Consider the following 25925-nt stretch of genomic DNA (forward strand, 5'->3'; position numbering starts at 1 on the left):
TTTCCAGTGCTAACACTTTGCCACTTTCTCATTCTCCCTCTTCTGGCCTTTGACATTTTAAAATAATTGGACACACGCTACAACCCCGAAGAACCATGCCAGAACGTCTATGAATTAGAAGACAAAGGAGCAGAATAACCCACAAAACATTCCTCAATTTTTTTCAGTGCGCCAAGTTTCCCTGAAAGCTCCCTGGAATGTCAGATTACAAGGCACTTCAATAAAATATTAATTGAGTACTAATGATGTGCAAAGACTGTTATACGCTGAAGGAAAAAATAAGAGCTAGCTCAAGGAGTTTCTATTTGGGTCAGAGAAGTTAAAAACAGCAGCATCAGTGGCCCATATTTGGTAGACCCTACAAACCAGCTGCAAAGTTCTACAGTTGTTTAAAGAAGGAGAAAGGTTGGGGTGGCTGGGGACAGGGAGATCACAAAGCATTTCCTGGAGCAGGCCCTTAGCATAGCTCTGAATGGGGGAAAATGATGTTGCCAGGCAGAATTGGAGGAAGGGAAGAGAGGACAAAACACAGCAAGCTTCTAGGAGAAAGCACAGCATAAAGAAGGGTTCCAAGAAGGCAGCCATGTGGAAGGTGGCAGATGGATAACGAGCAGCCTATCCTAGCTGGAACCAAGAAAATGCAAAGGGGAATGGACGAAGGGTGGAAGTATGGAAAGCTGTTGTAGCATTTCTGGAAAGGTAAGTTGAAGAGATCATAGAGACGGGAGGAATGGGTGAATAGGACCAAGTGGATGATGCGTGGAGGCTTTTATGAATTCATTCCATCAAATGAAGAATATCAAACACGGACAACATACTGGAAACATGCCATCTGCTCTCAAGGTGCCTACTGTCAAGTGACTGCAGAGACTTAAGAGGAAGTGAATGGTAAGAAAAATGAGGCAGCAGTTCTAACTTACTTCAAAATAAAATGGATAAAGGAAAGCAAGCATTTTTGCAAAGAGAGCAAAAGGTTAGCCTTTTTTTAAGGATATAGAAACATGTGTTTTTGTTCATTAAACAAGAAACAAGGAGGTATCAGAGGAAGAGCTTGAACAAGTAAGTTAACATGGGCAAATAAGCAGAACAAGGTATCAGAAGAGAACAGTATGGATTTTCCTAAACCTCTGATGGTGGTATAAACTGACATTGAGGGAGGAGACCCTTAATCACCCTTAAGCATCTAAGACCATCCCCCGCTTGACTTCCACACTGCATTTCAATAGAAGTAAAGGCTGGCAGACTGGGCCACCCTAATCACCCTCCTATAGGTGGCAGGCATGGTGTGGAGGAATCTTTCCGGAATGCATTGTTTACTTACACAGGCTCAAACCCCCACCTAAGTCACTATACCCCAAGCCTACTCCTAAGCCCAAGACCCTTTCACATGTAAATTCTAGAGCTGTAAGACCAAGACCCTTTCACATGCAATTTCTAAAACTGTAAACCCAAGACCCTTTCACATGTAATATCTAGAGTTATAAGCCTATATAAAGGCAGAGGTTTCCTTTGTTGAATGAGCTTGACTGTTAAGCAACTATGCCATCTTGCTCCCGGCTGAATAAATCACCCCTTCCTTCCCAGTTAGGTGTTTGAGAGGTCTGTTTCTCGAGGCTTCTCCTGTTGCAACACAACTCTATGAAAAGACAATGTCTAAAAAGGTCCATGAAACACACCAGGAGAGTTGGCTTATGCCTGTAATCCCAGCACTCTGGGAGGCTGAAGGAGGTGGATCACTTGAGGCCAGAAGTTCGAGGCCAGCCTGGTCAACACGGTAAAACCCCATCTCTACTAAAAATACAAAAAATTAGCCCAGCATGGTGGTGTCCGCCTATAAACCCAGCTGCTTGGGAGGCTCACACAGGAGAATCACTTGAACCAGGGAGACAGAGGTTGCAGTGAGCAGAGATCAGGCCACTATACTCCAGCCCGGGCAACAGAGTGAGATGCTCAAAAAACAAAACAAAACAAAACAAAACAAACAAAAAACTGTTTTACTGTCAATTATAAATGTACAAGAAAATAAAACACAGTAAAACATCTATATTTTATTATAATTTAAAACTTAAAACATGAAGAATTGAAATTGTATTTATCTGTAAAACTTATTTAGAATACTCCAAACGGTATTTACCTTCTTCTCATTATCACATAACTCACAATACAGAGTGAGAATATTTTCTATGCCTTGGAGAATTGTCATATTCCGTATTCCTTTCTAAGTTTAGATCAGTTTCCAATGTTTTAATGTAACTTTTGCACTTTCAACATTATGAAATGTCTCCAAGAGGAAGTTTTGTGCCAGTGTCACTTCCTCTGGGATATCTTCACTCTTTTTCTCACAACTACTCTCCTCATGTCAAAAAATTCAGCTTCACTAGATTTCCGCTGGCTTCATATATGGAGTCTATTGCATCATGGCAGTATTAGCATTCCTATGATTAGCTGTTTCTTCCACAAATCCATTTACATTTGACGTCAATTTCACTTTCAGCATTCTTATTTTTTCTTTTCTTTACTACACTTTCATTATCAGTCCATTTACTTTTTCAGTGATCCACTTTTAGAAAATGTCATTAAGTTCACCTCTGAGACAAAGCAATAACACAACCACATGCTTTGCTGTCTGTGCATGAAATGACTAAATGGTACCTAAGGGCTATTCACTGATAAGACTTTGAAAGAAATGATGCAACTGGTAACTGACCAAAATTTGCACTTGCTGTTTGCACAGTAATTTGTGGACTGATGAGCTAGCAGCAAAGTTTGTACTTTAAGCAATTACTCACAGTTAATATACCTTGGTAAATGAAATTTGAACTATGTTGTTGGGAACTGGTTTTATTTAATAAAACTATGGTAACTAAAATTGTACATGTCAGAGAATTATGCAAAGATAGTACTGCCTGTACTCTCACAAGGGGGCAAAATAGTTGTCCAAGGGTGTTCATTTCAAAACCGTATTCATACAAAAAACAAACCAACCAACCCAGAAATGACCTAAGCTCATTTTAAGGAAACTGGCTGAACAAGTCATGTTTTACCCATACAATAAAATACTCTCAGGGGGTTAGCCTCAGAGATAGGCATGTCAGAAGGCTGAGAGGAAGATACACACACACACACAGACACACACACAGACACACAAACCACATACACACAAAAACCAAACTAAGGTATAACAATAAGAAGCTAGAAACAACTGATAATCAACCTCTTTGATCGTCTTGTCCAAGTAAGAAACATCTGGGTGAGAGTGTGGAAGGAATAGAGAGGGCTTAGGGCATCCCATGTGAAAGATGGCAATAAACCAGTGGGGACAATGAAGACTAAGTCAACGAGGGAAGAATAAAGAAACTCTCAAGCTCTGGGAACCCACCTTAATCTGAAATCATGGAATGTAACAAAGCTGAATGGCCCAAAATTCTAGGAGTGGAAGTGGGAAAATGGAAAGAAAAAAAAAAGATGACATGCCCTGGGAAAGGAAAAGATGGGGCAAACAGAAAACAAAAGGAGATAAGAGAATTAAGGCATGAGTGGAATGGCTGAAAGGGGCAGCAACAATTGAATACAGGTATTTGAATAGGAGAACTAGGTGAACAGGAAAACTACTATGGAAAAACTAGGTGGTAAGTAAGCATTTAAATAGTAACCATTGGTTTAAAATACACATGGTTTATATGCAGCTCTTTATCCTCTTGTTAAGTAGCCAAAGACACAGGTTGACTATTAAAAATCACCTCTTTATTGTTAAAAAGAAGTTCTTAGATTTACCTTTCATAAGATGAGGCATAGACAGAACTGAAATAAAAGTATGACAATAGAAACAATCATTTCTCATTTATAGTCACATCCATAAAAGACAAAATTTAGAATATCTACTACTCTGTTACAAAATACCTAACCAGAATGATTTTTAGTAGGAAATTTCCCTTCAACAATTTTCAGAGTTGGGAAATCTAATTCAGTTTGAATTTTCTTCCCAAAGCAGTTTAATTAATCAATGTCATAATCTACCATCCATTTTAATCTCCATAACAATCTAGGTATTTTTCAAATTTTAATATCTTCCAAGCAACCATAGAAAACATCTTATCTTAGAAAACAAGAAACCGGGAGACAGAAAATAAAAGCAAAGTTTTTGAAATATTTGGAGTTTCCTGCTTGTTTAGTTAACTAAATCATTAGCTCTTAGACATTTAGTGAGTTAAAAGAAAGTAAAAAAAAATTCTTTTTCCTCACCAATTCCCTCAAATACAATGGCATTAGTATCATGTGTATTATTCTTTCTGTAGTAGGCGTTCATTGAAATATAAGTGTCTATTGTGTGCAGTCCCTGTGCTAAAGACCAGAGATAAAAAGAAAATAACTCCTACCCTTACAGAGGAACAAAGGAAGTTGGGTAGTGGAAATATTAAAATGAACGATTGCAATGGACGTTGGTAGAAACATGTAAAAAATGTTAACAAACTAACAACACAGTGGAGAGCAAGCAGAAAAGAAGAGAAGGGTTTCAAATGGCTTTACAAAGAGAGATTTGGAAAAGAAGGGACCTCCCCCTAACAATAAACAAAGGTTTGAGTATCCGCAAGATACAATGTATTTACATTCTATGGCAAAACACAGAAACAAAAAAAAAATTAATTTGTGCTGAAATCCTAATGTCAGAGTTTATAAATCTAATAAAGTCAACAACTCTGAAATGATGCCATAGGTTGATGATAAAGATATGACATAGTTAGAAGCAACCTAAGAATGACACAGTGGTGAACGTATACTCCATGGTGCTTCATGCAAAGCCACAGCGGTAGGGAAGACAACACCAGCCTGGGAAAAAGAAAATAACAACAATCATGGCCGTCACTTCTCTAGTGCCTGGTACTTTTCTAAGAGTTTTATATTAAATCATTTAATCCACACTATAACGTCACAAGATAGATTATGATTAACACAGTTTAAGGAAGCTGAGCTACAGAGGTTAGTAACTTGCCAAGGACTAGGGGCTTGATAAGCATCTGTGGCAATATTTGAACATAGGCAGGCAGAGTGTAAAGGAGGCATGTAGGAGGGGACAGGAAAGGGGAGAGAATAAGAGAGTCCTGAGGTAGCCTGGGGGCAGTAGGTGGAGTGTGTTCAGGCATTGAAACATGAAAGTGACAGGACTGGATTTACAAATCCCAGAAGGATCCCTTGGGATCATTGTGGAAGGCTATGTTATGAGTCCAATGAGAAATGAGGCCTTGGACTTGCCAGCCCCTCTTCACCCAGGAGATGCCACCACCGTGTTTTTCCAGATCTTTCTTCACCCCTAGTTATTGCAGCTCTTACCATGCCCTGTAAGATTTGTCTGTCTCTAACTAGACTGTGAGTTCCCGAGAGGCATGGATTTATTTTCTCACTGCTGTGTTTTCCATGTCTAGTATGGTGCCTCGCACAAAGCAAACATTACCAAATAATCGTTAAGCTGAACATCAGCAAGCTGTGATTTATTAAACATAATTGGGGAGAAACCATAAATCCCCCTAATTTTCCTCATCTAAGCTGACAAGTCAGTTTGTTAAGTGTCATTGTGTCTGCTTTACATAAAGGATACGTACAATAAATATGCACACAAAAAATTTTTTAGGAAATGGGAGATTGCTGGATGTGGTATTCCAATGTGACGATGGAACAAAAATGCCAGTTGAAATGAATTAGCTGACTACATTGGCTATCAGTCCTCTGACCTTTGACCAAAGTTGCGTGCTTTCTGAAATAAAACTGTGAGAATTCAGACCAGCGTGATGCTGGGAGTCTTCACGGGATTACATTTGCTGGCGGATGGGAATTTGATCCTATTGAGTAAATCCAGTGCCAAGAAACTTCTACAAGAGAGTCAAAGGGAGACTCAAAGACAACACATTTCTGAAGAACTTTCAAGCAGTACAAAAGCTCAAAGCAGAAGTTAGAATCTCTTCTTTAAAAAAAAGGTTTTTAAGTTCACTCAAGCAGTTGTTCATGCATGCTTGGTCTCATGCACTCAGTATCATTTTAGTTATGCTAGACTTATCTGAAGAAGATCCTCCAAAACTTCAATGACATTTGATGTGAAGCCATTGATATAACTAGGCACATGAAAATCAAGAAAAGAGACGTCTGGCACTGAGAAGCACGTCACGTAGAGACAAATCTCACAATCTCTCAGTGAAACACTAAAACTGAAGGAATTGACATCTGCCTGGTAAAAACAGCTTCAGGTTCAAAATGACTGGTTCAAATACCACCTATCAAGTCATTTATTCAGCATTGAACAAATATTTCTTGAGATCCTACTACATCTCAAGCACTGACCCAGTGTTGGAGGCACACCTGTGCACAAAATAACTGCAGTGCTCTCACGGGGCTTGCATTCTTCTGACTTCTAGACAACCAGCAGCTGTGAAAGTAGGGCATGTTTCAAATCCTCACTAAGCCTCATTTTTAAATCTATGAAGTGGTGATAATACCCACCTCAGAAAGTTGGCAGGAGCCTTGGGCGGAATGTAAAAAACACGCCTAGACTGGCGACGGGGGCACAGGGTTACTGAATAAATCATAGTTCCTACTAGAAATATCCAATCACTGAAAGGACTGGACCCACTACAGATTCTTCCAAACGGACAGTGCAACTTTACCGATGTTTGCCAACTGCAGGGCAGCCTATTTCCTATTTTTTTAAATGTCATAAAGGAGTACATTAACGTTTTTCTCTCATCTTTTGTTTTAGTTCTACAGTGATCTGTTTCGACAGTAGCTGAAGACCATGCAGTGGCAAAGAAATCTGTCCAAAAGACAGAGTACAGTGAGAAGAAACACAGCACATTATTTTGCAGGAAATGATGACACTAGACATTTTAGTTATATGTATACAATGGCCTTCCAGCCCATGCTACTGAAAAGGGGATCCATGTAAACACAAATTTGTATTAATATCCTAGAGATTTCTACTGATACATATCTATTTGTACATTTAACATATTGCAGCCTTAGACTGATCCAAGCATTTTGGGTACAAGTAGCTATAGAAAAATCCTAAAACAAAAGCCAAATCTACAGTATTTGGCTCAAAAATTATGCTTCTGGGAGTTTATACTAAGGTTAAGAAAGTATGTACAGCCAAGACCCATTGGTATGCTAAATCCAGATCCATCTCACATGCAAGGATACACAAAGACTCAAAACAAAGGGATGGAGAAAGAGTTACCAACCAAATGGAGAGCAAAAATAAATAAATAAATAAATAAATAGAAAGCAGGAGTTGCAATTTTTGCTGATAAAATAGACTTTAAAGCAACAAAGATCAAAAGAAGCAAAGAAGGATATTACATAATGATAAAAGGATCAATGTAACAAGAAGGGCTAAAGATCCTAAATATATACGCACCCAATACAGGAATACCCAGATATATAAGACTTATAAAGAGACTTAGACTCCCGCTCAATAATAGTGGGAGACTTCAACATCAATATTAGACAGATCAATGAGACAGAAAGTTAACAATATCCAGGACTTGAACTCAGATCTGGAACAAGTAGACTTAATTAACATTTATAGAACTCTCCAGTTTAAATACACAAAATATACACTCTTATCAGTACCACATCACGCCTATTTACACGTTTAAATGAAATATTGGTTGGCTGCTTGTTAGTTATCTTCCCTCATTTTTTTTTCGTGTCTCTATTATTAAACACAATTATAGGCATACCCATTTTTAGACTGCATTCTAGCCCGGGCAATAAAGCAACACCCCTGTTCTCTCTCCCTCTTCCTCTTCCTCTTTCTTTCTCTCCTTCATTCTTTTTTTTTTTTCTTTTTAATTCTTTCTTCTTCTTTAAAAAAAAAAAAAAAGAGTGGGAGAAGCTAGCGGTGGCTCACGCCTGTAATCTCAGCACTTTGGGAGACTAAGGCAGATTGAAAAAAAAGAAAGAAAAAGAAAAGTAGGGGAAAAAAATACGAATTAAAAAAAAAAAATTATAGACAATCCAGATGAGGATCATCTAGCATTATATAAGATAGAGACATGCATTCTAGGTATAGCCTTTAATATTGGGCTTCCTTACTAGGCAAATAGCTGGCTTTGCATTTACTATACTAGCAGCTCTTAGAAAATAACTGAGAAAAAAATATTTATATAGATATATATAAATACACATACACACATACTTGGCAATAGGAAGTGTTGGCAAAGATGCAGGAAAAAAGAAAAAAAGAAAGTATGTACAAATATTTAGATGTAAATATATACATCACAGTACTATTTATGAGAAAAACAGACACACACATAATGTCCAAGAGTAGGAAAATACCTAAAGAAAATATAGACCATTTATATAAGAGACTGCTATACAGCTATTAACAGTGATGATTTAGAAGAAAATTTAATGAGATGGGAAAATGACCCACTATTGAGTACAAATAACAGATTATAAAACAGAATGGGTAATATGGTTCCAATTTTTGGTTATATATGAATCTACAGTTGATGGATTGGCTTACAAGTTATTTTGTCATCTTCTTGGTGTTTATATTTATTTTCCAAAGTTTCTACAGTGGACCCATGTCCTGTTGGAATCAGTACACAGGACAACCACAGGGCTAATGCGGGTATGAGTGACCCAGAGTAAACTCTTCCTCATTCTGGCATTTTAGGGGTTCTCAGCATAACAGTAAGCTCCTTCTCTGCCTATTTACCTTAAGCAAACTCCAATAAACAAATTCTGCTGGAATATTCAAAGCTCCATGAATCTACCTAATCTCTCATTCTTAAATATAAATGAACCACCATGATTCACCAGTCATTTGAGGTAAGCCTACAACAAAAGTCTAAGATCAACACAGAAGGGTAAAGGGGACAAGGGAAGAGAAAAAAGCATTAGAAATAAAAAGATATCTTATTAAGTATAGTCAATGGGATTCAAAAAGACACATATAAGACTTCACATTAAAAAGTCCTAATATAAAGGATCCAAAATAATAAATCATAGAAGGCTCACATCAATTCTTATCATTGTAAAATTCCAGGACACCAACAGTAAAAAGATTGTCAAGTGAAAGGCTATGCTAACTTCATAAACTAGGCTGTGAAGATGGTAAGATTGGAGTTCGTTTCTCCTCAGAGGTTTAGAAGAAGTCAGTGGTGAATCTATCTGGGCCTAGAAAACTCTGTGTAAAAAGTTTATTGATTTTTGGTTCAATCTCTTCACGGGTTACAGAATTAGATTTTCTAATTGTTCCAGAGTCATTATGATTAAGTTATATTTTTTCTTATAACTTTTCATTTCACCTACATTTTCAAACATATTGTTATAAAGTTGTTTATAATAGCCCCTTGTTACATTTTCAATGTCTGTTGCTTCTCTGTGTTCTTTTTCATTCCTGATATTATTCGTACTGGTACCCTTTTTTTGTCTGTTTGTCTTTTGCTTAGGCTAAACAGGAGTAATCTTACCTTCTCTTTTGCATGCTTATTGCTATTTTATTAATTTCTGATCTTATTCTTATTTTTCTTTCTTTTCATATCTAGGTTTAATGTTCTGAGTTTGGGGTTTTTTTTCTTACAGTTAGTATGGATGCTTAAATTACAGCTTTTCAGGCTTTTCTTTTAATATTACTATAATTGTAACTTTTAAACCCCTTAAGACATCATTGTTTTATATGTTCATTTAGATGTACCAAATATTTACCACTTTCTTTATGCATTTTTTTCTTCTGAGTTTTCCTCTGGAATCACCAGCCTGAAATACATCTTCTAGATTTTTTCTAATAGCAGACTCTCTCAGTATTTGTTAGTCTATAGATGCCTTTGGTTTGTTCTCATTCTTGAAAGATATTTCTACTGGATATACAAATGCCAGTTTGGCAATTATTTTCTTTTGGCACAGTGATGATATCATTACACTATCATGCTTTAATCACTGTCACTGACAATCCAGCCATCAAACTACCATACTTTTGAAGTGAATCTGTCTTATTTTCTCCAATATCTTTAAACTTTTTTATTTTCAACTTTGTGTTCTACAAAGTTATTCTGTTGTCAGCATATATTTATTTTATCTATTCTGCTTAAGATTCAATAAGCTACATGAATCTAAAGATTGGTGTCTTTCACGAGTTCTTGAATTGTTATCTCTTCAAATAGTGTTCAAAATAAGAAATAAGGAAAGATAAATAATAGTAACAGAAAAGAGTGTATTATTTTACAAAAGATCTAGAAAGCTAAAAAATAAAATAAAATTTCTAGAAATACAAAATAAAATGAATACAATTAACTCAATGATTTAAGAGCGAAAGAGACATGGTAGAAGACACTGAAGATTAAATATTAATGCCTGCCTATGTAATGTCTGGCAACATCTAATATGATAATTGCATTAGAGCAGAATGCCCTATATCCTCATAATTATGTTTGTCTTGGAAATTATGAGAATAGTAATAATTATTATCTCATTAACAGGTCTCAAGATTCATAGAAATCATTATAGGAATCATTATAGGAATATCTATCAACTTACAGCTGGCATAAGTTGAAAATGACAATGATAGAAGGAAGGAGTAGTAGTAAAGAAGTAATGGAAGAGTTATTTATAAACTTTTGTTTGTTTGTTTGTGTTTTTTTATTGATAGGGAGTCTCGCCCTGTCGCCCAGGCTAGAGTACAGTGGCTCAATCTCAGGTCACTGCAACCTCCACCTACTGGGTTCAGACGATTCTCCTGCCTTAGCCTCCTGAGTAGCTGGGACTACAGGCATGTGCCACCATGCCTGGCTAGTTTTTGCATTTTTAGTAGAGATGGGGTTTCACCATGTTGGCCAATCTGGTTTCAAACTCCTGACCTCAGGCAATCCGCCTGCCTCAGCCTCCCGAAGTGCTGGGATTACAGGCATGAGCCACCGTGTCCAGCCTCTATAAACTTTTAAACAATTTATTAAACTACATACACATATAATGACAACAGAAACCCCAAATAAGCTTGAAAACTCACTCTTGTTTTGGTGGACAAGGCCATTTATTACCAAACCACTGCTTGTAAAGATTGACGAGCAGCAGCAATCAGTAGGCTAACAGCAACGTAACAGAGGGGAACACTACTGGTTTCCTTTGGCTCTGCACAGATCCATACATAAGGTCATACTTGTCACTACCTGCTCAAGCCCAGCTGCTAAGGCATTTCTAGGACCTCTTTGTATGAGCTCTAACCAAGCTAAGATCACAAACACTTTCCCTAAAAGGGACTCCTGTTTCTATGGATAAAAAGAATCTTTGCCCTGGGGATGCCAGTACCACACTTTCCACAAACATAAAAGGAAGAATATTGGCTTTAAAATGAGTGATGAAAAATGGGAGTCCACAAAAACATGCTTCAAAGACATTTTATAGCAAATTTGTTTGACTTTCCAATAATCTACCATCTACCTATTTTTTTTACAATAACAATTAATGAAATTGCTGGACGTATGCCATCATTTCAAATAGTACTTGCTTCTAATTTGTGTCAAAAATAGTGACATGAATCTCGTGCATTTAAAAAAACACCAAGCTCTCCTATTATTTGGTGAAAATCAGTAGCAGGCTGAGTTTAATCGATTTTATCTAAGTGAATTCTAATTGTGAATAAAAAGAACAATATTTACCTTTAAAAAACACACATGAACACTCGGCCAGGCGCGGTGGCTCAATGCTGTAATCCCAGAACTTTGGGAGGCCAAGGTGGGTGGATCACCTGAGGTCATGAGTTCGAGACCAGGCTGACCAACATGGTGAAACCCCATCTCTACTAAAAATACAAAAACTTAGCCAAGCATGGTGGCAGTCACCTGTAATCTCAGCTACTTGGGAGGCTGAGGCAGGAGAATCACTTGAACCCAAGAAACAGAGGTTGCAGTGAGCAGAGATTGCACTATTGCATTCCTGCCTGGGCAACAAGAGCAAAACTCTGTCTCAAAAACAAAACAAAACAAAAAACCACAAACTCTTTTTGGGGATCTTCTTGTGCTTTCTGTCACATCTTTCTTTTAAAAGAACAGAAGACAAGAGAAATAAAGTCAGAGAAGGTAGAGAAGTTTTATAATTATAGCACAAAATAGAAATCCTTAAGTGGTTCCCATATGTCACTTAGGGGCTCTGGGCCTTTAACCTTTCTTCTTCTTTCTTTTTTTTTTTTTTTAATGGAGTCTTGCTGTGTCACCAGGCTGGAAGGTAGAGGCACGATCTTGACTCACTGCAACCTCCGCCTCTTGGGTTCAAGCGATTCTCCCGCCTCAGCCTCCTGAGTAGCTGGGATTACAGTTGCCCATGTCTACGTCTGGCTAATTTTTTGTTTTTTTAGTAGAGACGGGTTTCACCATGTTAGCTAGGATGGTCTTGAACTCCTAACCTTGTGATCTGCCCACCTGAGCCTCCCAAAGTGCTGTGATTACAGGTGTGAGCCACCGTGCCCAGCCTAACCTTTCTTTAAGTGAAAAAGAAAGAAAATCACAAATATATCTTTTTTAACTTTCAAGTATGACATGACATACATGAAAGAGAACACAATCCCCTAAATCTAATAAATGATAGGAGTCACTGGTAATAGAAAATGCAGTTCAAAGCAATTATTTTAAATGATGAGTATACATGGACACACGAGGGGGGAGTAACACATACTGGGCCTGTCGGGGGCAGGGGGAGGGACAGCATCAGGAGGAATAGCTAATGGATGCTGGGTTTATACCTGGATGATGCGATGATCTAAATGGCAAATCAACATGGCACATGTTTACCTATGAAACAAACCTGCACATTCTGCACATGTACCCCTGAATTTAAGATAGAAGTTGAAGAAAAAAATAATAAAAATAAACAATTATTTTAGATAAACACAGTACAGATTTGGTTAAATAAATAAAACTATTAGAGTCTTCTCTAAACTAAAATTAGCAATCCAGAAAAAAGGTATCTTAGTATTTTAGTACCCCTGATATTTAAGCAAATAATCATTATATATTTATCTTTTTAATTAATTATTCTGATAAATAAGCTTTTGAAGAACAGACTCAAAGAAAACTCCTATCAGTAACTCACAGGAGCTGGCAATGACAATTGACAAAATAATTTTTTTAGAAAGAAAGGTTAAAATCAAATATCAAATTAAAAGACTGGCTTAAGAAAGCAGGAATGATTCACATTTTACCAGTTAAACTGTTAGTAAATTACATATTTACTATAAAATTCCAGCCATTTTCAATTAAAAATAAAGTTTGGTGATATTGTGATCATAACCGCAAAGGGACCAGTAACTCTCATGCTTTTATATCTGAATTAAGACATGTATCACTTTTGGAGCTTTGTGATCTTGAGAAAGTTACATTACTTATGCCCCTTTGCCAATAAAAATAAAGAGTCGGACTAAATATTTTCTATGGTCCCTAATACATATAAAATGTTTACAAATTTACTTCTCCCTGGAAATTAATTCTACCTTTATTTGGATAACGCTGACCCTACATCCTGTACCCTCATCTCTTAAAGTTTATTAACTCTGGCCGGGTGCTCTGGCTCACACCTGTAATCCCAGCACTTTGGGAGGCAGAGGCAGGCAAATCATTTGAGGTCAGGGGTTCAGGACAAGCCTGGCCAACATGGTGAAACCCTGTCTCTACCAAAAACGCAAAAAAAAAAAATTATCCAGGCATGGTGGTAGGCACCTGTAATCCCAGCTACTGGGAGGCTGAGGCAGGAGAACTGCTTGAACCCAGGAGCGAAGGTTGCAGTGAGTCGAGATCACACTACTGCACTCCAGCTTGGGTGACTGAGCGAGACTCTGTCTCAAAAAAAAAAAAAAAAGAAAAATTATTAACTCAAATACGTACATGCATAAGATTCTTGGTTGAACACAGGCCACTGGAATGAGAAGCTTGTCATGAGAAGCACCTGAAACACTAGCCCTGGAGCCTCACTTCCCCAGGCAAAGCAGAAAAGAGGTCAGAAACTCACCTGCAGCAGGCCCTTTACATTTGAAATATTTCCTGGGTTTCTGCAAGCCCTACAGACAGCTGATATTTCAAGGGCAGTGATTCTCCTCTCCTATCATGCTCATTCATTTTTGTTTCAATAAGTACGAAACATTTTCAAAGAAAAAGGATAACCAGCACCTATAAGCTCTGCCTCAGTGAACAAATCACTTCTTTACAAAGATCTCATCACGTGCTTTCACAGATCATTTCTTTCTGAAGTTAAAGGTCAAAGAATAAAACCTCCATCTCATAGTATAAAGCAATGGTTTCATTAAGCTTTAATGTCCACCTTTACTCCATGACTCACAGGCTGCCACTGAATCTTGAGACACAAGCATTTCGTCAATAAGGAGAGTGACAGAAAACACCTCAACTACCCGGCCGAATCACTCTTAAAAAGGCTAAAGGGTCCCTCCTTGGAAACAGCCTCCAGCCACTGGTACTTCTACTTAGATTTGCAAATAGTTAACCCACAGAAGTGATCACAGAATTATTAAATAGCAACACTTCTGTTTTGGTCTGATGGTTTCACTGTCTCCTGTCTTCAGTAGGATTGTCACTGTAGCAATATGCTTTTTTTGTGGCCTTTCTTTATCTATTCTACTGATTTACTTTGGCATCATAAGAAAAGTAATCTATTGAGAAAAAAGATCTTGAGGAAAGTGCTTAATAAACTAGATTTCTATCTCTTACCTGAAAACAAAATGAAATGGCAGATGGAGCAAATGTTTAAAGGTACAAAATAAAATCACCAGAAGAAAAGGTGAGCAAATATTTTTATAATTTTGCTTTACAAGTATGACACAAAATCCAATAATTATAATGAAAAAGTTGATACATTTGAGTTCATAAAAATTGAGAATTCCTGTAAAGCCAAAAAGAAAAAAAAAAAACCACTACATTGGGATAGAGGAACCAGGATAAGACATTTTTGGTATATTACAATAGATAATGGGCTATAAAAATCAAGTAGAAAAAAATAAACAATCCAATTTTTTAAAATACCAAAAGTAATAAACCAACTATTTAAAGAAAATAGCTAATAAAAATATAAAACATTCACCTTCATTAAAAAAATCAAAGAACTACAAATCAATGAGTCCCTTTCCTACCCAACAAAATGAACATTTAAAAGATTGATAATCACAAGTGTTGACAAACACATGAGGCGAAATAGACTCTTTCACACTGTCTTCACAGAAGTATAAGTTCCTTTCTAAAAGTTCCTTTCCTTATCTTCCTTACAGAGATATTTATTGTAACAGTACTTGGAACTACAAAAACTTACAAATAGCCTAAATTTCTGTTTATAAATAATGGAGCAAATACAATAAAATTTGGTAAATCCAAACAACATAAAGTACTATCCAGTTATTTTAAAGTTACGTAGACCTATCACAGGAATACTTACTCTTAAAGCCTTCCGCCTCCATGTAAGCAGTCACTTTTACACAGAGACCACCATGCTATGAGGAATCCCAACTATTCCGTGCATAGAGACCACATGGGGAGGCCCTAAGACTTCATGAAGAGAGAGAAAGACGCCTGGCTAGCACCTAAATACCCCAACCCTTGCTGTTCCAATTCTAAGTCACCATCTAACTGCAGCTGCAAGAGAGACCCTGAATCGCACAGGTCCAATCAAGTCTTTCATGGACTCCTGACACATCAAAAACTGTAAGAGATTTTTGAGCCTACAGAGCTGATGACCAGGTGCTGACCAACTTTATCAAGTTGTCACACAAACCAAGATGGCTCCCTGCCCACAGGAGGAAGCATGCTTGCCTTTCGCCTTCTCCCAGATTTTATGCCTAAATCATTCCCCAGGTAAAGTGTGCATCTGGCCAGCTTCATTCTGAGGTAATACCCTGGTTGTTTATCACTTCACTGGAGAAAGGGAGATGTCTGAAAACTAATCCACACACATAGTGCTGTGGAGATATGGGTGGTATGATGCCCATCTCTGGTAAGTGCACAGAGTTGAGGCACAAAGGTTTATGTAAGTCCACTCCTAATTTGCAGGGCGGATAATCTGACTTTCGATTATACACACTAGTTTTATGGTTATAAAGAATATTAAGAAATCTCAAAAAAAAAAAAAAAAAAAGGTCAAGAGAACCTTTCTGCAGTACCAGAAAGTAAGGAAGTGGTAAACACATACAAACAGACATGTCAAAGCGTCATAGCAATTAACTGCCAAGTGGCCATGGCTGGAACAAAATGAGCAAAAACATAAAAAAAACAGAGTACTGGGTTATAATTCAAAGTATGAAATACACATTAATGAGTCCATACTGAAAAAGATTGAATAAATAAATATAAGGGGGAGAACAAATTTCCAATTCAGAAGAATTCCAAATAATTTATGCAGATATTCCACCATCAAGGAGGTGGAATATAGCTCTCTATCCTTTAAGGTGACTTCCTTCTAAAAGTTCAGAATGGAAAGGGACAAAAAGAGTTTCTTTACAGCAAAGAAACCTGAAAAAGACTACCTCAGCCAGGTAGCCAAGGTTAACATAATCAATGAGAAGACATATTAATAGTAGATACTCTTGAAATGATGTGTTAAGAATGGCACTTTACCATCTGTCATGTGCCTCCCAAAAATACATCAGTCAAGTATAATCATGAGAAAAACATCAGACAAATCCTTGTTGAAGGACATTCCACAAAATACATGACTCATACTCTTCAAAACTGTCAAGGTCATCAAAAACAAGGAAAGTCTGAGACGCTTCGCCAAGAAAAGCCTAAGGAGCCATGACAACTCAGTGCAATGTGGTATTCCTGGATGGGGTACTGGAACAAAAAAACAATAAAGACATTAGGGAAATAACTAGTAATTCTGAATAAAGTATGAACTTTAGTTAATAATCATGTATCACTGTTGATTCATTAGTTGTAACAAATGTACCTTACTAATGTAAGATGTTAATGACAGAAGAATTGGGTATAGGGTATATGGAACTCTGCATGAGCCTCACAGCTTTTCCATCAATCTAAAACTATTCTCAAACAGTGTATTTATTGAAAGGGGGAAAAATAAAAGAGAGAAGAGAAGCAGGCATGAATCCATATTATTCTACCAAAAATTTTCCATTTCATTTTAAAAATGTTGATCTCCTCTCTCTCTCTCTCTCTCTCTCTCTCTCACTCGCTCACAGTGATCCTTCCATCTCAGCCTTTCCAATAGCTGGGACTATTGGCACATGCAAGCATGCCCAGCTAATTTTTGGTAGGGACAGGCTTTCTCCATGTTGACAAGGCTGGTCTTGAACTCCTGAGCTCAAGCAAGGCCACCTCAGCCTTCCAGAATGCTGGGATTATAGGAGTGAGCCACCCAGCCTGACCTTATGTTCTTGTAATTATTTTAAATGCATTTACACACTCAAGCCAATATATGTATATAACTGAGAAATGATTCTATATACAATTTTTGTTTCATCTTTTTGCATGTAATACTATTTTATAAACACTGTTTTATTTTATCAATAAATCTTTTAACATATACAGGTCGATCTACAGGCTGGGACATGGAAATATATAAATCATAAACAGAATTAAGGGAAAAAGGCAAACTGAACTTTCACTTCATACATTTCATTAATGATTTTTCAAAATCCATAATGTACAGACATTGTTTTCACATCATTCCCCTCCCTGTGATGGACACTGTGGTGGGCTTCATTCAGAGATGAAGGCACTGCTCCTCCAGCTGCTGGGAGTGGTCCCCTATAGGGATTATCTCAGCTAAAGACAGGCAGTTAGCCCAAAGTCTCTTCTTCCTGAGGCAGCTTGCTCCCTCCTGAACCACTCTAAACGGTCTCAAACTAGTTTAAGAAGGTCCATAGCGTGGGCATGGCCTCTAATGAGGATCACATCCAGTGAGCCTTGCAGCTCACCTTCACCCTCTGCACAGCCCTGCTTCCTTGCCTTGCCTTCTACAGCTGCACAGCCACCAATGAGCATCACACCCAGTGAGCACTGAAGCTCACATTCATTCTCTGTACAACCCTAATTCCTGGTCTTGCTTTCCATAGGTGCTGATCTCAAGAGCATACTCTCATGAAATCCCAGGCACACTCATTTCCATCTAAGAGTCTGTTTCCCAAGAAACCCAAGTTGTGACACTCCTTTGTTTTGATCTGCTAGCTCAGAGAAATAACTTTGACTACTATTTCCCAAGTTCCCAGACTCCAAGCATCAGGCCAGAATAAGCCAACAGGAAAGAGAACATTGGAGGGTGGGAGGAAGGGAGAAATCAGAACATATCAACCTTGTCCTCCCTGCTCCAAGTGGGACCTGTGCACCGGCTGCATCTCCCCAGGGTCCTAGCTGCTACAGCGAAGCCTAAGTTCTCAACTCTGGTTTCACCACCTTTTTATTTTGCCCTTCCTGCTCTCCAGGTGGTAGTGGCTTCCTTCTACCACTCTTCTCAGGGTTGCCTTAGGGTCCCACCATTCCCTGTTTGACCATTAACTCTTCCAACACTTGTGGTATTTATTTCCTATATTAAATTCTTTTGAGTAAGTTACTGAGTATGAGCTTTGTTTTTCTAATTGGACTCTGACTAACAGTAAATAATCAGAACAAGATAAATACATGGTTGGATGGACAGATAGACAGACAGACATCCCAAGGTACAATCTAAACTAAATTTAATACAGGCAATGAATTCTCCATTTTGGGGGTTATCCTGTTTTCCAATTCTCAAATCTCTTCGATGCAAAAAAATCTTTTAGCTAGATCTTGCTTCAGTTGGATTTCAAAAAAAAGAAAAATTATCCCCCAATTCTGAAAATAGTTGGTCTCTTTTGCAGCAACTATCGAGATATGTCATTAAAAAAAATAGTAATAAATTACTTCAGAAAAGAATTGTAAAGTTTAGTTCAGCTCATAAGACAGGAAAGAGAGGAAAGCAACGTATTAATGATGCAGAACAGCTCTTTCTGAGGACCCAACAGATGGACTGAAAGGAAAAGCCTTATAAATCTTACCCAAAAGACAGTTTTTCTTGCCTAGGCAAGTATCTTACCTATGTGGATAGTGAGTCAGAGACGAAAAACAAAGGGTAGAAAGAACATAATCTGCAGTTAAGTTTCTGTAGTTTAATTGCTGTTTTATTCTGAAATAATTTTTGGAATATAGTCATTTGAGCACCTTGTGTTTATCTTTGAAAGATGGGCTCAGTAGAAACAAACAAAAAGACAACTAAACAGAGGATTTCTAGTAATTCTTCCTGCAGACAGGAAATGGGAGATACAAACCACCACCTAACTTCTGTAAAGGCCTAGTATTTATTCCAGCACAATTACAGTAACAACTCAAAGACAGAATTTAAAAATAGGTAAGGAAGGGGAATGCGCAGGTGCAGGGCCCAGGGCTGGAGTTCTGCAGGGCTCCAGCTTGTGTTTCCAGCTACTAGGAGACCTCACTACCTGGATGGCCCACAGGTACTGCAACTCATTAGCTCCGTCCACCACTGACCCTGTGGCCAAAGATAGGTAATTTTTCAAATTGAGACTAATTGCAGGGTTCCAGTTGACCAGCATTCGTAGGAATGAAGACAAACACAGAGATGGTGTGTCTAAGAAACTTTGAAAGGTGTAGATCACCTGACTGAAGCATTTTTTATTTAATATTTTTTCATTATATTTCTGTCCTCTTAGAAGGGAAAGGCATGATTACACTAACCGAGCTAAAATGTTTCTTAGCAGATGCCCAGTCATCTTATCACATCTTAAAACTATGGTGGGACGTCTTCTGGTATTACAACACGTTAATTATGTTGCTGCTGGTGGGCTTGCTGCCCGGAGCTCTCCAGCTGACGCAGAGCAGGGTTCTGCACTGTCTTCATACAAAGCGGAATTTGACAATCACTGTGCCGTGCCTTGGGACATCCCGAAAGCCAACATAAACACATCCTTTAATCCTGGGACGCGACTTTCCGCTCCCACTCCGAATCTAGAATGACCTCCACTGACAGCAGTACTCCCACATCAATGCCATCTGTTACAAGAAACAGCTCCATTGGTTTGCAAAGTTTTCTCCCTAGCTGGTGCTCTTGCACACACTCTTCTTTGCAGCTTCCAGCAACTTTTGGCTTCACTACCCCAGTACTAGTTCCAGGCTTGAGCATTTTGTGGCCATCCTTTACAAAGAGCTTCAATTCTTCATGGATCACCTGCACCCTGTCAGAAACAGTGGCTGAGCAGTCAATGAGGCCTCTGAAACTCTCTGAGTCCAAGATTTTGCTTTCCTCCTCAGGATGTTCAGCTGACACAGATTCCAGCAAGCAGTCATTGTCCTACCTGCAGTCAGGTTTGGAGTCAGCTGGCATAGAAAGCCCAACTTCCAGTGGTCTGGACAAGAAGGAGGGGCAACAGGCCAAAGCCATCTTTGAAAACTAAGAAGATCTGGCATGCATGAGGAACAGAAGGACATAATTTATAGAGTGTATCTGAAGTGGATAATAATCCAAGTCATTTTGTTTGTGCTCATCATAACTTATGTCCCATATTTTTTTAACCTACATCCCTCTTGAAATTGACTGTTCAGTTGATGTGCAGGTTTTTATAGGATATAAGCACTATCAGTGTGTCCACTCGTTGGGAGAAATCTTTAAGCTTCTGGCTTCATTTTATGCCATTCTGGATATACTCTATGGTCTGACCTCCTCCTATAGGGTGTGGTGGGTGCTGAGGAGTTCCTTGAAGCAATATTTCTTTGAGGAGTTAAGAGAAAAAAGCAGGCTGGGCACAGTGGCTCACGCCTGTAATCCCAGCACTTTGGGAAGCTGAAGTGGGTGGATCACAACGTCAGGAGTTCGAGACCAGCCTGACCAACATGGTGAAACCCTGTCTCAACTAAAAATACAAAAATTAGCCAGGCACGGTGATGCGGGCCTGTAGTCCCAGCTACTTAGGAGGCTGAGGCAGAAGAATCTCTTGAACCCAGGAGGTGCAGTTTGCAGTGAGCTGAGATCGTGCCACTGTACTCCAGCCTGGGCAACAGAGCAAGACTCCAGCTAGAAAAAAGAGAGAGAGAGAGAGAGAGAGAGAGAGAGAAAGCAACTACAGTGATATCCCTGATGTTAAGAATGACTTTGTCTTCATCCTTCATCTGGCTGATCAGTATAATCCTCTTTATGCCCGACACTTCTCCATATTCCTATCAGAGGTCAGTGATCTCAAACTGAAACAGATCAACCTCAATAACAAATGGACAGTTGAGAAACTGAAGCATAAGCTTGGGAAAAATGCCCAGGACACGGCAGAACGGCATCTTTTTATGCTCAGTGGTCTTCCACACAATGTCTTTGAGTTCACGGAAATGGAGCTGCTAAGCCTGGAGCGGATCCCGGAGGTGAAGCTGCCCTCTGCTGTCTCACAGCTGGGCAGCCTCAAGGAGCATCATGTGGACCATTCGTCTCTGGTAGTAGACGATCCTGCACTGGCTCTTTTGGAGGAAAATTTTTAAACCCTGTGCCTGAAGTTTCCTGAAATGGCAAAAATCCCATGCAGGGTATTTCACCTGAAGAATCTGAAGGACTGGTATGTTTCCCCTGTGTGGGAACCTTTTCTCTGCCACGCAGGGAGGCTACGTTCTCCCTGAAACGTTGAGTACTATGCAGTTGGAGGGCTTTTGGGACTTAAAAAGTCTGAGAACCCTCTACTTGAAGAGCAGCCTCTCCCCAATCCCACAAGTTGTTCCCGACCTCCTGCCTTCACTGCAGAAATTGTTCCCTTGATAATGAGGGAAGCAACTGGTTGTGCTGAACAACTTGAAAAAGATGGTCAATGCAAAAAGCCTAGAACTGATCAGCTATGACCTGGAACACAGTCTATACTCCATTTTCGGCCTGAATAATCTGCATGGACCTAAAGGAAATCACAGACTTTAAACTGTGGAAGAGATCATTAGTTTCAGCGTCTTCAGAATCTTTCCTGCTTCAAGTTATGGCACAATAACATTGCTTATATTCCTAGACGAATTGAGGCATTATCTAACCTAGAGCAGCGATTTGGGGGTCATAATAATATTGAGAATCTGCCCTTGCAGCTTTTCCTATGCAGCAAACTACATTATTTGAATCTAAGCTATAACCACTTGCCCTTCATTCCAGAAGAAATCCAATATCCAAGTAATCTGCAGTACTTTGCTGTGACCAGCAATAATACTGAGATGCTACCAGATGGGCTGTTTCAGTGCAAAAAGCTGCAATGTTTACCTTTGGGATAAAAGAGCTTGATGGATTTGTCCCCTCACATGGGTGAGTTGTCAAACCATACTCATCTGGAGCTCATTGGTAATGACTGGAAACACTTCCTTCTGAACTGGAAGGATATCAGTCCCTAAAACAGAGCTGTCTGATTGTTGAAGAGTATTTGCTCAATACTCTTCCTGTAACAGAATATTTACAGATGTGCTTAGACAGATGTTGACCTAATGAAAAGAGACCCATATTTCAAAATCATTTTTTTAAAGTATGCCTCAGGACTTTAAATAAGAAGTAAATTTTTCTAAGTTAATAAAGATGAAAAATGGGTATTATGAAAAAAATTAGTAATTGATACATGAGTTTATAATTAGAAACGGAACACAATTTTGGAAACACATTACTTCTTCATGTATATATTAAGGCTTAAGTCAACTTAATCATATTCAATAATCATTTGGAGAAGGAATCTTAATATTTATAAGAACATTGATATCGTAACTTTTTTCATTTTTCTTCTAGTAAATGTTTCTTGAACAAGTGCTATGTACATTTTCATCATTGTTAACTGGAGAACTATCAAGGTATTTTAAAAAATACTATAATATCACAATTTTTACATGGTATCCAAGAGAAGTTTTGAAGATGCTAAAAGTGTTCCACGCATCTGTATTGTCAATATGAAAGTGACTAGCTACGTGCCACTTCACAGCACTATGGATGTGGCCAACGTGATTGAGGAACTAAACTTTTTGCTTCATTAAACTTTAATTAAATTAAATTTTAATTTAAATAGCCACAAGTAGTTAGTGGTTATCATCTTGGAATGAACAAGTCTATAAACTTAAAATCAAGCAGAAAAAAAAATACAAAGTAGTCAATTTAAAAAAAAAAAGATAGTGTGCTTTTTTTTTTTTTCAGGTTGCCTTTGTCTGTGCCACTAAAGCTATTATAAAATGACTTTTCCAAAAGTAAATCAGACCTTGTATTGTCACTAAGAACAAAAATTAAAAAGAAACCAAACAAAAATATTTCGGTGATTTCCCATTGTTTTTTTCTTTTTTTGAGACAGTCTCACTTGGTCACCCAGGCTGGAGTAAAGTGGTACCATTTCGGCTCACTGCAACCTCCGCCTCCCTGGGTTCAAGCAATTCTGGTGCCTCAGCCTCCCAAGTAGCTGGGATTATAGGTGTGCACCGCCACAACTGGCTAATTTTTGTATTTTTTAGTAGAGATGGGGGTTTCACCATGTTGCCAAGGCTAGACTTGAACCCTTGGACCAAGTGATCTGCCCGCCTCGGCCTCCCAAAGTGCTGGGATTACAGGCATGAGCCACCATGCCCAACCTACAATTGCTCTTAAAACAAAATACAAAATCCTACCTGGAGATGGCTCTCGCAACATTTCCCACCTCGTCCCTATTACACTCCACTCAGCGCTGCACAGCTGCCATCCCGGCCTCCTCCTAGCTCTAGGTTGGACTGTGTCATCTCCCAGCCCAGGGCCTTTTCCCCTGCTGCTGCCTTACCTCATAATTTCCTTCTGCTCACCTGTCACTTCCCAAGAAACGCCTTCTCAGACCTCCTGGACAAGGCCAATTCCCCCTCACTATTCCCTCTCTAACTCCTGCACAGCTTCTGGGTTGCACTAACTTCAGCTGCAACTTGAGTGAGATATTCTTGTGTAATTCTTTGATAAATATCTGGTCCCCTCAAAATAAACCCAAAAAACAGAGAGTAAGTAGACTTTCCCTTTGACCATTTAGCCCCCAGCCTCTTGTACCAGACTGTCCACACAGTAGAAACTCTACACATTTGTTAAATAACTTACAAACCATAGCAATTAAGATATTAAACCCTGATCTAGCATCTACTATCAGGCACTCTTCTCATTATTTTATAAATATAAATCCATGTAACCCTCAAAACAAAACTATGAGGTACCTACCATTATTATCCCTATTTAATAGGCAATGAATCTACGGCACAGGGAAGTTAAGGGACCTGCCCAAAGACACAAAGCAATTATTGACAGAGATGTAATTTATACTCCAGCAGTCTGGCCCTTAGCCACTAAGCTCTATGGCCTCTACAGGATTAAGCAGCGATTGAGTGGTTCTAGGACAGGAAGATGGTGCCAAAGAGCATCCAAGGAATGTTTGATTTGAGGACACATTGAGTTGGGTCTTGGGGGTGCCTGCTATTGGGTAAGAAAAGGAGAGGCTGGGCGTGGTGGCTCATGCCTATAATCCCAGCACTTTGGGAGGCTGAGGCAGGTGGATCACCTGAGGTCAGGATTTCGAGACCAGCCTGGCCAACATACTGAAACCCCGTCTCTACTAAATATACAAAAATTAGCCAGGCGTGCTGGTGTGTGCCTGCAATTCCAGCTATTCGGGAAGCGGAGACAGAAGAATTGCTTGAACCCAGGAGGTGGAGGTTGCAGTGAGCCGAGATCGCGCCACCACACTCCAGCCTGGGTGACAGAGCAAGACTCCATTTCAATTAAAAAAAAGTAATCACTCTGGAGGTAGAAAACAGATATAATCTGTACAAAGTGTGTTTGGAGAACCATACCAGGCTGAGTAGACAGTCTTGGAAGGCGTGTTTCAGAGGTGTGGAATGCTGGAGAGAGATATGCATCTTCAGTCCTTTTTTGACTCTCTAAATTGGGGCAAAGTGCCATCAGAGCAGCAGTTGACTGAAACAAATATGAGCCCCACAAACTCCTAAATACAAAGTATGCTGATACTACATGCATGTCCCATACAACATGTGGGACACTGAGTCCCGCTGAGGTATGGGAGCTAGGCCAGACACTCCCAGGCCAACAAGTTTGCTCCCTCCTACCTCACAGAACTGTACCCATTAAAGGAGATATGTGTTTAGCATAGGGCCAGACAAATAGTAAACACAGATAGGTATGCATGTATTTAACAAACAGCAAACACAAATAGGTATGCATGTATTTAACAAATAGTAAACACAAATAGGTAATGTATGTATTTAACAAACACACTTAGCATTTACTATCAGCAAGGGTCTACTCTAAGTGGTTGACAAATATTAACTCATAAATGACGGAACATGTGTCACAGACTTTCAGCACGGCTACAAATGGATGAAACTATTCATGGTGAGCCCTACAGTAATTAAGGTCTACTGTTATCCCAAGTGTGGGAAACAGAAACTAATCTCAGCTTAGGAGTATGTATTTTCTTGTGTGTCGTGGCAGTCCCAGAAAAATTCTGAGCAGAAACATAATGCAGAGAAGTTATTATTTTAGAAAAGTTAGTAATCTAACCATGAGAAAGAAACATCAGCAAGAGAGATGAAGCTGAGGAATGAATAAAATGGAAAACAAACATGTACCAAAAACTGGAAATTCTTGGGGACTGAGAATGTCTAAAGTATGCATAGAAATAGTTTCAAAGATTATCTATTGATTTGAGGATACTAAAATAAACGTCTCAAAATCCTACTTATGAAAAGTAATTAGAAAGCTGTCTATCAATGGTAAAATTTCATAATAGAATATAAATGAAAAAAGGCAACAGAATAGTATGCACAAAGTGATCTCATCTTTGTTTTTTTTTTTTTTTTTTAAAGTAATACATACACATAGAAAAGTCCTGGAAGGGAAAAAAACCCAAAAGCAAACAATAAGATAAAAGCAATTTTTATTTTCTTCTT

The 25925-nt window shown here is 38.6% G+C and overlaps 1 protein-coding gene and 1 pseudogene across 1 annotated transcript in view; one reads left to right on the forward strand and one right to left on the reverse strand.

The window, feature by feature from the left end:
* The window catches only part of ENPP1 (ectonucleotide pyrophosphatase/phosphodiesterase 1), an 85001-nt gene that overhangs the window by 42524 nt on the left and 16552 nt on the right, over positions 1-25925 (reverse strand). The gene's annotated exons all lie outside the window — the stretch shown is intronic.
* On the forward strand, positions 19531-22492 carry LOC108307798 (annotated as a pseudogene).

Source organism: Cebus imitator, unplaced genomic scaffold, assembly GCF_001604975.1.
Source record: "Cebus imitator isolate Cc_AM_T3 unplaced genomic scaffold, Cebus_imitator-1.0 Scaffold81, whole genome shotgun sequence".
Classification (NCBI taxonomy): Eukaryota; Metazoa; Chordata; class Mammalia; order Primates; family Cebidae; genus Cebus; species Cebus imitator.